This window comes from Camelus dromedarius, chromosome 1 (assembly GCF_036321535.1).
Source record: "Camelus dromedarius isolate mCamDro1 chromosome 1, mCamDro1.pat, whole genome shotgun sequence".
Taxonomy (NCBI): domain Eukaryota; kingdom Metazoa; phylum Chordata; class Mammalia; order Artiodactyla; family Camelidae; genus Camelus; species Camelus dromedarius.
The window spans coordinates 121,861,227-121,877,033 of record NC_087436.1 but is presented as its reverse complement, the minus strand read 5'-3'; the positions used below and the strand labels follow the sequence as shown (position 1 = coordinate 121,877,033).

The following is a 15,807-nucleotide window of genomic DNA, read 5'->3' as shown; positions in this document are numbered from 1 at the left end:
CCGCCCGCCCGCCATGAGCCCGGCCGACGCCAAGCGCGGGGCCAAGCGCCGGAAGAACAAGCGGGGCGGCGGCGGCGGCTCGAGCGGGGGCAACGGCGGCGCGGGCGGCGGCAAGGCCGGCCCGGCGGCAGCGCTGCGCGGCTCCCAGGCCGCGGGCCTGGCGGCCCCGGGCGGCGCGGCGGCGGCCAACGGGCCCCTCGGCGCGGGCGCGGGCGCGGGCGGCGCCGCCCCCGGAGGCTACTTCGAGGTAAGCGGCGGGCGGCGGGCGGGGGCGGGGGCAGGGGCGGGCGGAGGGCGCGGTAACGGGCGCAGGGCGGGGGCCGCGGTCCGCTCGCGCCCTGACAGCCCCCCGCGGGGCCGGCGGGCCGGGGGTGGGAGGCGCCGCCGCCCCGCGCACGGAGCCGGGGCCGGGCTGCCGCGCGCCAGGTGCCGCATCTCCCGGGGAGCGCGGCGCCGCCGGCCCACCTGCGCGGCGCTGTCACGGACCCGGGGTTGGTGCCCTGTCGCCCGGCGCGGAACTCGTCCTTGAGCTCCCTCCCGTGCGATTCCAGGATGAGCGTGAGTCAGGTGGCGAGCGGGGTTCCCTCGCGGCGCCCACCTTCTCCGCGCCCTTGCGAATGATCGTTGAAAAGTGCCTCCTGGAAGTTTTCTCGGCCCTCTCCAGTATGGTCGTTTGAAAGGTACCTGACAGTCTTCCCGCGGTGGCGGCCCTGGCCCCTCATTCCCTGCTTGTTAAAAGTTCTTAGGGGTGACTGGTGGTCTGGTAAAGCAGGCATATGTGCAGGGTTTGAACTAACGGAGTTTGAGTAGTAATTTTTTCCCGTTTTGCTTATGAAGGCAGCTAGCACACGCTGCCTCCGCCAGTTGTGGATTGCTGCCACTTTTATTCTGCTCTTGGTCACAGCACTTTACAAGACAAGTCCTCGTACGTGGGTATGCAGTTGGCAGTCGCTTCCACTCATTCAGTTGTCTCCTGAAAGATAACGGATTTTTTCAAAAGTTGTGTTGTTAAAAGTGTTAAATTAAGTTGTTTCAAAGATATTTGCAACAGTAACAACAAAAGTCTCCTCAGAAGTATTTATTTGTGTGCCATTTTGAGAGAAATTGTTTTATGCAAGATTCTAAATGTTATGTTGGAATGGTATTAAGTGAGAGTAGATGATAAATCATTGCATATGGCTTGGCTCTCCAATGCGTATACTATTTTACGAATGTACAGTAATGTGTATGTGTTTTACTTGTAGCTTAAGGTATTTGGAGTGTTCTCTGGGTGATAAGTGCAGTTGTTGGAGCTTTCTTTAGATTATATTGTCAGATTTGTTTTGGATCCTGGGTCACAGCCTTGGACTTCAGAGTTTCCAGAGGTTGCCATTTTCCAGTGCCCCGGAGAGTGAAACAGGTGTAGTTCTTGGGATCCAGCATGAGACTTAGGTATTTGCATCGTTGGAGTGTCAATTAAAGGCAATGCTTACTGCTGCCCAGGAGGGGAGGGGAGGAGGTCTGCCTAAGCAAATCCTTTACAAAAATGTTGATAATACTTGCTACAGCTGGATGTGAAATATCTCCATTTCTATTGATTAAATAAAGACATGTTGGTAGTACAGTAAAAATTCTTACACTAGCCTTTCATTCCATAATTTTAGACTTTAATAATTCTGTTAGTTTGCAATATTTAGCTAAAATAACCTGTTAGTTATTATTCTAATCGCACTTTGCAAACTCAGATAACCGTGTGCCTGTACTATTTTTGATAGGACTGTCTTATTCTGTTAAACTTATAAATCTAGGTTTTTGACCAGGCCCCACTATAATAAATGAGACACATTAAGATTTGCAGTGCCTGCTCACCCTGCACACACACATGGCGTTTTACAAAATGATGCTGCAGTGCTTTTTGTTCTTTTCTATTCCCTTCATTTTCATTAGCAAAATGCTGGTTGTAGTGTACAGTTATTTTATTATGTACTATTGAGTTGTGACCTACACCTTTAAAACCATACTTTTTTTAAAATTATATTTTAAAGTTTAAAGCTATGTCTTTAGTTTTAAATTTTCTTCACAAGTATTTTAATAATAGTGCACTAAAGATACAGTAACAGGGTAACAGCAATCACAAAAGTTCTTTAAAATTTTTTTAAAACTGAAGTATAGTTGATTAACAATGTTATGTTAGATTCTGGGGTACAGCATTGTGATTCAGTTATACATATATATTCTTTTTCATTGTAAGTTATCACATGCTGTTGAATATCCTTCTCTGTGCTATACAATAAGACTTTGTTGTTTATCTGTATTTGTATACAGCAGTTTGTATCTGCTAATCCCAAACTCCTAATTTGTCCCTCACCACCTTCCTTTCCCCTTTGGTAACCATAAGTTTGTTTTCTATGTCTGTGAGTATGTTTCTGTTTTCTAAATAAGTTCATTTGTGTCTTTTTTTTTTTAGATTCCACATATAAGTGATGTCATATAATATTTGTCTTTCTTTGTCTGACTTGCTTCACTCATTGAAGTAAGTATGATAATCTCTAGGTCCATCTATGTTCCTGCAAATGGCATTATTTTATTCTTTTTTATGGCTGAGTAGTATTCCATTGTATCTAGATATCCACATCTCCTTTATCCAGTCATCTGTCAGTGGACATTTAGGTTGCTTCCATGTCTTGGCTATGGTAAATAGCAATCACAAAAATTCTTAATGTAATTCTAAAATCTCTGAATTGTTTCCCCACAGATGGTGAGTTCTTTGGGATGCTTTACCTGGTACAGAACAGTGTTTGTCAACAAGTAACAGGGACTGGCCCTGCGTTTCCCAGAGAGACTTACGATTCTTGGGGCACCTTCCCTCCATTTCATGTAGAGTCACCAGGGAGAAGGTGTCTAAGAAAGAAGAGTGGAAGGACTGTCTTGATTCTCAGGAGCGGTCTTACCCCCACTGCCCAGTGTGCTGGGCACAGCCTGAGCATCAGACCTGGGAGCATCTTCAGCAAGGCGACTGCTGAGGCAAAGAAGGCGTTTCTGCACAGAGGTGGTTCTACAAACAAATGAGGACCGTAGGATATGTAGGAAAGCACAGTGTAGCTTGTAGCGGCTTTGGCCCACAGCAGAGTTCTGGTGTTCAGAGCTTGGGGGGTGTAAGCTTGATAGGCTCTGTGCCCTCAGGTACAACCTCGCACAGCCTTAGTTTTCTGGGTGGCGTGGCACCCAGCGCCTAGGGCCGTGGTAAGAATGCAGGAGGTAGAGCCTGGAAGAGCTTACACTGTGCCTAGTGGCACACAGTGCTGTGCATGTATGTGGTCAGTGGTTTCGGGAGTCTGGCCGTCTTTCTTTGTTAGGGACTCTGCTGCAGGACAGTGTCAGTGACACCGTTTCCACTGGCGGGGAGCAGGGAGCAGTGACCATGTGCGTGTTGGACGCAGCCTGCTCTAGCAGCCGTGTGTGATGTCTGCTCTGACGTGACCGTGAAGGGTTAGCCCCAAAATGAAAAGTTGATAGGTGAAGGCCGTCGAGAATGCATCTTGCTATTTTGCATTTCTATTTTAAAATGTAATTTTCATAATTCATGGTGTATTAAGTGAAGAAAGAAGCTTATAAAATAGAAAAGTGTTTGCAATGAGGACCCATTTTTGTAAAGCATCTGCATGTATATCTACTTGCATAGGAAAGTCTGACAGGGTATATGTCAAAATAATTTGTGTTAGAAATTCTGATGACTTTCTTTTTCCCTTTTTTGCGCATGCCTCAAGCTTTAAGACTTTTCTACAATGAACACTACATATGGAGCAAGGAGGTGAATGGTACTTTTACAACCTGATATTACCAGCGACTCTTCTTTTTCAAATTTTGGCTTTTCCCATCCTTTAACAGTTAAGCATTTAGGTATTTACACAAAATAAAAATACTTATACCATCAGAATTCTGTATTTGAATAAGTGTGCAAAATTAAGTCATGTATATATTATTCACCAAAACTGCTGTATAGTGGAAATTGTCCTGTGTCATTAGCTGTAGGGATATCAAATTACATAAAATTTACACTCATGGAGGGATCAAATGGAAATTTAGGGCCATTTTTGTAATGCTGTTAGAGGTTTATAAAAGGAAGCTATTTGGGAGAGGGATCAAAGTGCATTTTCAAACAGTGATTTTACAGTTTTAAAGTCAGAGAAATGGACGGTGTAGGGGGCATTTGTAATAACATAAATCCTGTTTCATTGCTGAGGTGGCAAGGAGGAGGTGACGTCAGTGGTGTTTAAAGGCCATCATACAGGATACCCTGTGGTCAATGGTGTGATTTGGATCTTGGGGTACGCAGGGTGCACTAAGCAGCCTTCCCTGTGTTGTAGAAATCACTGCCATGGTGAAATGAGGTTCAGGAATCATAACTCTCTCTAGTTCACATTTACCTCAGTGACTGAGGGAGTAGGCTGAGTAAAGATCTAGAGCCTTCTGTGATTTCGCTGAGATTATCGGTGTCGTGCAGGTACGTGAGCGTGTCTGTGATGCAGTCCTTCATGTGTACCCCACGTAACCAGTCTTTCAGCGTGCAGAACACAGGCAAAGCATCTTCCCGCGTCCTCACCCCACTGCTGTTCTCATGCGTTTTGCCTGGTTTTGAACTTCACATAAAAGTGCTTTCTGCTAGTGCTGTTTGGCTCAATGTTATATCTAAGATGCTTCGGTGTTGTTGATGTTCATCCTTCTTTTTCACGGCAGGCAGTTTTCCATTGTGCGAATATTCCACCACTTACCCATTCTACTATTGACGGACATTTGCGTTATTTCATTTTATGGCTGGTATGAATCAAGCTGGTGTGCACATTCCTGTATGGGACTTTTGGTGGATAAGAGTGCTCATTTTCAATGAGTGTATACCTGAAGTGGAATTGCTAAGTATACCTGTGGCTTGACTTTAGTAGATACTGCCAGAGAGTTTTTCTCAGAGGTTTTCTTAACATGCTAATTTAAAAATCAACATGTAGTAAAGTTTGTATTTTTTAATGTACCATTATTTTGATTTTTAACGCATGTGTAGATTCATGTATTCACTGTCACAGGATTCAGAGCAATTTCATTACCCACAAAAGCTCCCTCATGCTCTTCCTATACAAGAACACTACCCCACCCCTAAACTCTGGACAGCCAGTACTTTGTTACTATGATTTTGTCTTTTGCAGCAGTCATATAAATGGAATCATACAGTATGTAGCTTTTTGAGCCTGATTCCTTTCACTCAGCATAATCATTCTGAGATTCATCCAAGTTGCTTCACATATTAGTAGTTTGTTCCTTTTTACTGCCAAGTAGTGTTCCATTGAATGGGTGTACCACAGTTCATCCATTCTCTCTTTAGTGGACATTGGGGTTTTTTCAGGTTTTGATGATATAAATAAAGCCGCTATAAGCATTTGTGTACAAGTTTTTGTGTGAAGGTAAATTTTCATTTCCTTAGGATAAATACCAAGGAGTGGGAGCAGAGTCATGCGATAGCATTATAAGAAACTGCAAACCTGTTTTCCAGAGTGGCTGTACCATTTTGACTTCCCATCAGCAGTGTGTGAGAGTTCACTTGCTCTACATCCGTGGTAGCACTTGACACTGTCAGTAGATTTTATTTTAACCATTTTGATAAATGGGTGTGTAGTGGCATTGTGGTTTTAATTTGCGTTTCCCCAGTGACTACTGACACTGAATACTTTTCATTTCTTTATTTGTCATTCTTGTATCCTCTTGGGTAAAGTGTTTATTAAAGAGTCTTTTTTTTAAATTTTGGGGGGAAGTAATTAGGTTTTATTCTATTTATTTATTTGTTTATTTAATTTTAATGAAAGTACTGGGATTTGAACCCAGGATCTCGTGCACACTAAGCACGTGCTCTGCCACTGAGCTATGCCATCCCCCCAAGAATTTGCTTATTTTTGATTGAATTGTTTATTTTCTTTGAGATTTGATAGTTCTTTGTAATTCTCGATATGAGTCCTATATCAGGATATATGATTAACAAACATTTTCTTATAGTCTGTAGCTTGTCTTACTCTATTAACTGTTTTTTGCAAAAAGAAAAAAATATTTTGATGTAGTTCAGCTTCCAATTTTTTTCTTCTATGGATCATACTTTTTCGTGTCATGTCTAAGAACTCTTTGTTTTATAAAATCGCAGGTTATAAGGATATTTTTCTTATTTTTTTTCCTAAAAATGTCATAATTTTACATTTAGATCTGTGATTTTCATTTTCGTTAATTTTGTATAAGGTATCAGATTCTGGTAGGGATTCCCCTCCCCCCGCCCATGGATGTCAGGTTGCTTCAAACCCATTTATTGAAAGGATATCCTTTCTCCACTGAATTGACTTTTCACTTCTGTCAAAAATCAGTTGACCTTATTTGCGTAGGTTATTTCTGGACTGTGTTCTGTTCTGGTCTGTTGATCTATGGGTCTCTCCCGTTGCCCATACCACACTGTCTTGATTACTATAAGTCTTAAAATTGGCAAGGTGATTCCTCCAACCAAAAAAGAAATGTTTTTGCTATTTCATTTTGCTTTTATAGTTGTTTTGCTTTTGCAGACATTTTGGAATCAGCTTGTCTGTGTCTTACAGGTAATTCTATTGGGATTTGATTGGAATCTGTAGATCAGTTTGGGGGGAAATTGACATACTTACTGTGTTGAATCTTCCAAACTGTGAACATGGTATATGTTTCTATTTATTTGGTCATCTTTGATTCCTTTCTTTTTTAAATTGAGATAGAATTGATATATAGTACATCTCTGATTTCTTTCATCTATGTTTTGTATGTTTTCAGCATACAGATCCTGTACCATGTTTTGTTAGATTTATAAAGTATTTTATTTTTTCAAATTTTGTAAAAAATGGTGTTTTTAAGAATTTCAGTTTCTATTTATTCATTGCTGATATATAGAAATATGATTAATTTTTGTGTATTCAACTAATGTCTGTTGATTTTACTAAAATCATATATTCTGGGAATTTTTTGTGGATTTATTGGGATTTTCTGTGTAGGTAATCATGTTGTCTGTGAACAGTGAATTTTTTGGTTTGTTTTTCATTCTGTATGCCTTTTATTTCTTTTTCTTTCTTTATTGCACTTGATAGGGCTTTTAGTACAATTTCTTTGTTTCTGATTTTAGGGGGAAAGCGTTTAGTCTTTCACCATAAAGAATGATGTCTACTGTGGATTTTTTGAGTTGCCCATTATCATGCTGAGGAAGTTTTTCTTCCTTTATTAGTTTGCTGAGAGTTTTATCAGTGGATGTTAAAGTTGCGAAGTGTTTTTTGAATCAATTGATATGACCATGTGTTTTTTTCTTCTTTAGATTGTTAATGTGGTAGATCATATTATTGATTTTTGAATATTGGACCAGCTTTGCATTCCTGGAATAAACCCTGCTAGATCATGGTATATTACTCTTCTTGAAATAATTGCTGGATTCATTGTACTGATATTTTGTTGAGCGTTGTTGCATCTGTTTTTATGGGATATATGTCAGTGGTTTTCTTGTATTGTCCTTGCCTGATTTTGGTATCAGTATAGTGCTGGCCTCATAAAGCAAGTTAACAATTGTTGCCTTCTATTTTAGTAGTTTGTGCTTTTCAAGGAATTGGTCCATTTCATTTTAGTTGTTGATTTATGTGTGTAAAGTTGTCTGTAGTCTGTCTTTATTATCCTTTTAATATCTGTGAAGGTCTGTGTCCCCTCTTTCACTCCTGATATTGGCAATTTGCTCTCTTTTCTGCCGGTCTTAATAGGGGTTCCTTAAGTTTTTTATCTTTTTAAAGAACCAGCTTTTAGTTTTATTGATTTTTTTCCCTATTGTTTTGATTTTTTTTTTTAAACACCCTTTGCTGTATTGCTTGCTTTGGGTTTATTTTGATTTTTAATTTTTCCAATTTGTTAGAGTAGAACCTTAGGTTATTGATTTGAGGCCATTTTTCTTCCCTAATATACATATTTAGTGCTATAAACATCACATACTTCAGCGTCATCCCACAAATTTTGGTATGTTGTACTTTCAGTTTCATTCAGTTTAAAATATTTTCTAATTTCCCTTAAATCTTCCTCTTTGCTTCACAGATTATTAAGATGCTGTTTAATTTGCTGTTTTCACGTTACTGTGTCCTAGTCTGATCCCAGTATGGTCAGAGAACATCCTTTTATGATTCTTAATTCTTCGAAAAATTTCAAGGTTTTGTCGTCTATCTTAGCATCTATTATTTATGCACTGAGACATGTATATTTTGTTATTATTGAGTGGAGTGTTCTCTTGAATGTCAGATTATTTTGTTTAATTCTAAACTTTTGCTGATTGTTTACTAGTTTCATCAGTTGCTGAGAGAGGAGGGTTGAAGTCTGTTACTAAAATTGTGGATTTATTGAGTTACCCCCACAGTTTGTTTAGTTTCTGTTTCATGTATTTTGAAGCTCTTTTGTTTGGCTCAGATACATTTATGATTGTCATGTCTTTCTGGTGAATTGACCATATTTTGTCAGCTAAGTTACGTTCCTCTTATCCCTGGCGGTTTTCTTGGCTGTGAAGTCTGCTTTGTCTGATGCTCACATGGCCATTCCAGCTTTCTTTTACTTGGTATTTTCATGGTAAATCTTCTTCTATTCTGTTACTTTTAACCTACCTTTACTTTGAACTGGGTTTCTTATACACAGCTGCTAGATTAATTTTCATTAATCACATATTCATATTTTCACCTTTATTTATAATGCACGTGTGAAGTGTGCTTATTAACTTGAGGCCTGTTGTCCTGACTTGATTACTGATTGAGTTCTATTTGGTGCTTGTGTGGGATGCTTCTGGGCAGTGTGTAGCTCTCTCTGTTGGACTTTTTTAACCCTACAGGCTTTCTGAACTCATTTGCTAGAATACTCTAGCGTGAAGACACGAGGTGACTTTATTTTTGAGATAGTATAACCAGAATGAGCTGAAATCAAATAATTTGTATCTCATGGGCTTCCAAACATTTTTTTTAACTGTATAAGTGAATGTTAGTTTCTAGATTACATTAAAGTAATTCCAGTAACGTTTGTGGCATTGAATTACCACATTTTCTATGGAAATTGGCTTTTTTCATGCATAGAACGCAAAGAACATTTTTCTGTTGAGTACTTTGAGGACATTAGTTACATCTTAAAACTCAATGAGAAGTTGGGAAATTTAACTTCTTATGGCCCAGGGTTTTTTTGTTTTGTTTTTTCTTTATAAACTTTTTATTTTGGAATAATTTTAGACTTACAGAAAGTTACCAAGTTAGTATAGAGTTCCCATATTTTCTTCAACCACCTTTCCATAATGTTGATGTATTACTTAACCTTGGTATATTTGTCAAAACTAAGAAATTTAAATCGGTATGGTATTATTTAACCACAGGCTTTTTTGCGGTTTCACAGATTTTTCCACAATTATCCAATTTCTGTTTCTGGATTGAATCTAGGACAATACATTGCATTTAGTGGCCCAGAATTTCAATTTTAGTTAATTTTAGCTGCATCACCTGTGAAATGGGAATGTTAATTTTCATTTTCCTCAAGAAAGCCCTCAAAAGCTAATTAATATTTATGTGTACAGCATGGTAGTAATATTGTGTTCATGCTAAAATTCAGGGAAGTTGTTTACTATTTAATGGTTTGCTGCAACCTAGTTATTTCCTCTGGAAATGCTGGTGGTTAGTCCACTGTGATGAGGTAGCCCAGCTGCTCTCTGCAGGTCCCTGCTGAGCGCTCAGCCCCTTAGAGGCTGCTGGCGGGGTGACTGCTGCTGCGAGTGCATCTCTAGCTGACGGCCAGGACAGCTTAGAGAAGGGAGTCACCAGCCTCTTGTCGAAGCTGTTTGGTTGCCTTGGAGAAAGGAGTTCCGTAGGTGAATTCTTGACCGTGCTTGTAATATTGTTGCTGTTTTCTGTTGAAAAGCATAAAAGGTAACATCACGCACTAAGTTGCTTAAATTGTAGCTACTATCAATATTCTCTCTTCCTCTAAAAGGATAGTGGGTCAGTTGTATCTCAGTTTGTTGTTTTTTTTTTTTAAATAGTAGGAAAGTTGGCTCTGTCAACAGTTATTCTAGTTACATGCCTCTCTGCACACCGTGAGTGCCCTGTTCTTGGTGTGTTTGCACATTTGCAGATGTCCACACTGGTGTCCCAGTTGGAATGCTGGGATTGGCAAATCGCAGACCCACAGAACTTCAGAACTGGACCGGACAACAGCAGAACGTGTATTTACTGCTGCGACAGGATTTACTTGCTGAGGAAACTGAGACCCAAAGAATTGAGTTTGAAAAATTACTGATTGTCCTAGTCAGTGTCCCCTCTTGCTCCTCTCAGCTCCTGGTGGCATTTCTACCTGGGATGTGGAGATCCTCCTGTCCTGCTCTTCCCTGTTCTCAGCCCAGCCCAAGCCTCCTCTCTCGGAGCCAGCCTTGTGAGCGCCCCCTGCCGCTGCTTTCTCCACCTCTGCTTCCTCCTTATAGGTCTGCCCGCCCGCCTCGGCAGCTGGGAGCCTTCACCCTTCCTTGAGGACACCTTCGCTTGTCCTTCCCACCGCACCTTGTGTGCCAGACTCTGGCCCAGTGGCCGGCTTCTCATCCTTCTTGCTCTTAGCTGACTTCCTTCTGCTCTGTTGTCCCGCTGCTGTCGCCCCCTTGTCTGGCGCTGTAGCAGCCACATTGTCGTGCTCACGTGGTGTGGCCTGCACAGCGCAACTGGGCCGCGTCCTCCTCGCCTCTGTGCCTTTGTTGGGTCTTGTCCTGCGCAGTGTTTCTCTCCCTTCTTTGTCCAGTTAACTTGAGGTTTCTCTCCAAGAGGAGGTCAGGTGCTGTCCTGATGGGAGGCGTTGCCTTCACCAGTCTAGGCTGGGCTGTTGTCTCCCTTCTGGGCTCCCTTGGTGCCTGCCCTCCGCTTGGCCCTGCCCCTTAGACTGGATCCCTGGAGTGTTTTCTCTAAGCCATGCTCTGGTTTCCTCGGCACACAGTACCTGCTCCAAAAACGTTGCTCTGAGGTCCAGGCCAGTTGACGTGAGCTCCTGCAGTTCTGCCCTCCTCCCCTTTTTTCTGAAGGCTGTTGTCTTTGTCTTCTAATTTGGAAGAAAACATTTGTCCCCTTTTCCAAAGTTAATCCTATACTCCAGAGGTTCATAACTGGTAGATTTTAGTGAGCTTGTTAATCTGTGGAAACTCACTGCAAAATTTGTCTATGATTAAGTGACCTCAAGGTCTTCAAAGGCTCTTCTGAACCTCTCCGTTCTTTCTCTTCCTCCTCTATTGGGTTACTTTCCTTAACATTCAGATTTTGAGTTTCCTGTTTTCCCTTCGCTGTCAGTCCATTTCTAGACTTTGCTTAACCATTTAAGGCAAATTTCTATCTGACTTTGTCCTCCCCATTGCCAGCAAAATAACTTGAAATACTGGTTAATAATGCTGGTGGATACTGCTTGCTTCTACTTCCTTCATCCTCAGTTCCTGTTTTGCTCCCTTAAGCAGCTCTTTCATTTACCACTTTAATCAGCCTTCCCAGAGGCCCTGAAATGATCGGACTCTTACCAAGTCCAGTAGTTGTTTTTCAGTCCTGATATCCTTCGAGCTTGTTGCACGTGACCTTGATTATAAATGCTTTTCTGGGACCCTCTTTTGCCTTCCTTTATGGCACTGTCCTCCTGGCTTTGCTGAGCTTCCTTATTCCTACACATAACAACACTTACCTCGATGCAGGTGAGTCCGTGTCCAGTTCTTCCTCTCAAGCTCAGACTTACACTTTACGTTTTTTACCATGTGTTGGTGGAGATTTCTGGTCATAGTTAGAAACTCAAATGGTTGATCAGTAAGTCTCTAACACCATGGTTGTACTTGCTAGAATGATGGTTGAGGCCTGTTTTCCCCTCACGTCTGGTGAGTGGACTCACCTTGTCCATGCTTAGACAGAGTAGTGTTTGGGTGTTACTGGTTTGTTTGCTAGAAAGTTTATCAAAATAAGCTTTTGTCTAAAGCTCTCAGGCAGCTGCGTGTGGCCGTGCAGTGGGCACCTGTCAGGCAGGAAGACTGTGCTAGCTGCTCTTGAAGGGCTTTTCCAACTTGGTGGGCCTCTGATTGTCACTGCTTTGGTCACACACTTTCAGAGACTTCCCATTCTCTGCTGCAGGGGCCTCTAGCAACCATGTGGTGTGCTGCAGGGGCACAGTAGGATAGCTAAGGTGCTCTCTTGTGATGCAGGAAGAACGTGTCAGTCCTTATATTTTCAAATAAGACATTACAATTTACAGATGTTTAGTATGTGGATCGAGCCTGACACCCTCACTTGATCTGTGTTTCAGAGTCATTAGTCTTGCATGACTCCTGAGATATCTTGAGGCAAGAGAGGACATTTGTTCACTTACAGAGTGTTGAAGCTTATGACAGTGAGTGCTCATTAAGTACATTCATGAATTCTGCTGTCTAATTTTAATTAATCTGATCCTCACAAAATAGTCTTAAGAGAAACCCTGGATTGAAGATAATGCTAATAATGAAAGCGAATGAAACAACAAGGAAAGTGGTGGAAGAGCCACCCGTCCTACTTCCTGCATGAGTTCTTTGTTAAGGACGCAGTGAGGCTAAGGAAATGATGTAAGCAGAACCAAGAATTGGCTCAAAGATTGTTTGAAGTGTGGAGTTATATCCACTTTTATTAATGACTAACCATGTCCAAAGTGGTCTTGAGATGTTAGAGAAGGAAAGTATGTAGCCTTCACAGCCAGCAAAATGTTTATAAACTAAGCATCCAGAAGAGAAATAACACCTGTGCATTTTGTAGCCGTGTGTATAAGTCATGCATTACTCAGTCTAGTGCTTTATAAAATTTCATTAAGCTTAAAGATGAACTCCTTCTGAGGAAATTTACATTTCTGTAACAATGCTGGAGAGGGTGTGGAGAAAAGGGAACCCTCCTACACTGTTGGTGGGAATGTAAATTGGTTCAACCACTATGGAAAACAGTATGGAGTCACCTTTAAAAAACTAAAAATAGAGTTGCCATATGATCCAGCAGTCCCACTCCTGGGCATATATCCAGAAAAGACTACGATTTGAAAAAATACATGCATCCCAGTGTTCATAGCAGCACCATTTACAATAGCCAAGACATGGAAGCAAACAAAGGGCCCATCAGCAGATGAATAGACTAAGAAGTTGTGGTATGTATATACAATGAAATACGACTCAGCCATAAAAAGAATGAAATAATGCCATTTGCAGCCACATGGATGGACCTAGAGATGATCATGGTGAGTGAAGTCAGTCAGAAAGAGAAGGACAAATACCATATGCTATCACTCATATGTGGAATCTTAAAAATGAGACAAATGAATTATTTACAAAACAGAAACAGACTCTGACATAGAAAGCAAACTTGTGGTTACCAAAGGGAAAAGAGGGGCAGGGAGGTATAAATTAGGAGTTTGGGATTAGCAGATACAAACTACTATATAATAAAACAGATCAACAAGGTCCTGCTGTATATAGCACAGGGAGCTATATTCAATATCCTGTAATAAACCATAATGGAAAAGAATATATGTGTATATATTATGAATCACTATGCTGTACACCAGAAACTAACACATTGTAAATCAACTATACTTAAATTTTAAAAAAAGCAATTCAGAAAGAAGAGCAGATACAGTTAAAAACGGCGATAAAAAAAAAAAAACAAAAAACCACTTACAGTTCTATAAGGTCCAGGGCAGAAGCAACTTCAACTAATTTGCACAGACAGACATTTAATCTAGCGAAGCAGGAACATACAAAGCTTTGCAAAGGGCTGGTGGAGCAGGGTCTCTAGGCTGGGCTTCCAAGAGTGACTTCCAGGACAGAAGTACAGTACTCAGTGTGGAGCTGGCCAAGCCAGGCCACAGCATCTGCAGTGCTTCTTAACACTGAAAGACAACGTCCACATACCACTGGGGACACCCAGCTCTGCCAGCTAGGGGTGAGGGAGCAGGCCAAGAGGCCGGAATTCAAGGGAAACAGCATATCAGCAAAATAAGTGCATTGCTTTATTAGCAGATGCTTTTGGAATATTCATAGAAAATATGGTAGAAGATTTGAAAAAAGTGAATAATTAGAATAGCATGATGTGTGGAGGGATTGTCCTGGGATGATGGAAACACGGTGTTTCTGAACAGGTTTCAGTGTGTGCTTTTTGGTAGTAGATTCAGATTGAGTCTTTTTTTGCCTGTGAGCTGCTGAGCCTAGAGTATATATGTTCTGAAATGATTGGTTTTGTGGGAAGACATGGTGTAACAAGTGATGGAGCAGCCACTGTAGTTTTAAAAAAATTCTTGGGGTGCAGAAAGAACAACACATGTGAAATTTATTCACCACATGATGCATAGGGATGTTCTTAAAGCAACAAATTGAAGCCAGAAGCACATAAGGGATCAGCCTGAGACCTTTACAAAGTAGTAAATCTTTACAGCGTCTGTAATGAGATGGGGAGTAACTGTGAAAATATTTGGCAGGACACAGAGGTTTGCTGGTTATTTTGTGGCAAAGTTGAAAGCATTGCCTATTCTGAAGTGAATTGTTTTTCTTTTACATAAGAACAAGTGGTCTAAATTTGCTGACCTTTTCTGTAATAAGTGGCTGTCAGTAGAAGGCTACCTAGCCAATTCAGTATTTTTGAGAAAATAAACACTCTGCCCTCTCAAGGTAAAGGTGATATTTTAGCGATGAGTAGAAAGTTGTTTTTTGAAAGAAACTCTTGCTGTAGAGGGCATTTTGAAAATGGATGTTTCAAGTTGTCTCCATTATATGTTTTTGTTTTGCTAAGAATAGTCATCTTACTGCACACTTAAACTTAGGAATGAAGGTTTTAGCCTGTTTAAAAACTTCCTGTTGGAAAAAACACCAAAAAAAAAAAAAAATCCCCAAAACTTCCTGTTGTAACACTGGTTTTCAACTTATTTGTTAAAAATACAAGAAGGCCATACCTTCTGATTCTGTGTAAGAACGAAGAACTCGGATGAGAAGGGTGAAAATTGACTAGCTGAATTTCAGCGAAAGCCTTGCATAATTGATTGACGGGATGGAAAATCGATTAGCATGATTTAGTAAGTACAGCCAGTAGTGTGTTTCTTCTGTTTAGATCTGTATGTCTGTGAAAGAGAAGGACCATTTTCATTGAAGACTGGCAGTAAAACCATATTTCTAAATAATTGAATTTACAATGCTCCAGAAATCTGGTTTGAACACAAAGATACCAAGATTTTTAAAAATAGTAAAGTACATTCAGTCACACTGGTCTGCTTAAATTTTTTTCTCATAGGTTTTTGTGATATGAAAGGGTTTTCAGTATTGTTATTAAAAAAGAAGACAAGTTGGCAAAACTATATGATTTTGTTTTTATGTTATTGTATGTGTGTTTGGTCTTTTTTAATTGCATGTAAATTACATTCATCAGCTGAGTCTGAGTGCCTCCTGTGTTACTGGTGAGAGATGTATAGTGCCCTCCATGCATGGCCTGTGTCCTGCCTGGACGCACGGCCTGTGATGTGGGTGCTCAGGTCTTCCCTGAGTGCCACGTGCTGGGGACCAGCCCCCTCCCCCTGAGCGCCTTCCTCCTGTCGTCTTTCTCGCACCTCGCATCTGGGTCTTGGCTCCCCACCTCTGCTCCTCAGGAAAGCTTCCTCCCACTTCTCCGTTCTCCACCCCTTCCTTGCAGTCATGCCTCCTAAGACTCCTACTGTCCTGTCCCGGCACCTCCTTCTCCCCTCTCTTCCCGGCTCCTCTCTCAGCACCCGCAGTTTCTG

General features: G+C 41.1%; 1 protein-coding gene across 1 annotated transcript in view; it reads left to right on the top strand.

Annotated features, from left to right (window-relative positions):
* The first annotated feature begins 200 nt into the window (after window positions 1–200).
* The window catches only part of FAM193A (family with sequence similarity 193 member A), a 147,112-nt gene continuing 131,505 nt past the window's right edge, over window positions 201–15,807 (top strand). The window contains exon 1 of the mRNA XM_064488651.1: window positions 201–247. The gene's annotated coding sequence lies outside the window, so the exon portion shown is untranslated. The remainder of the gene's footprint in view (window positions 248–15,807) is intronic.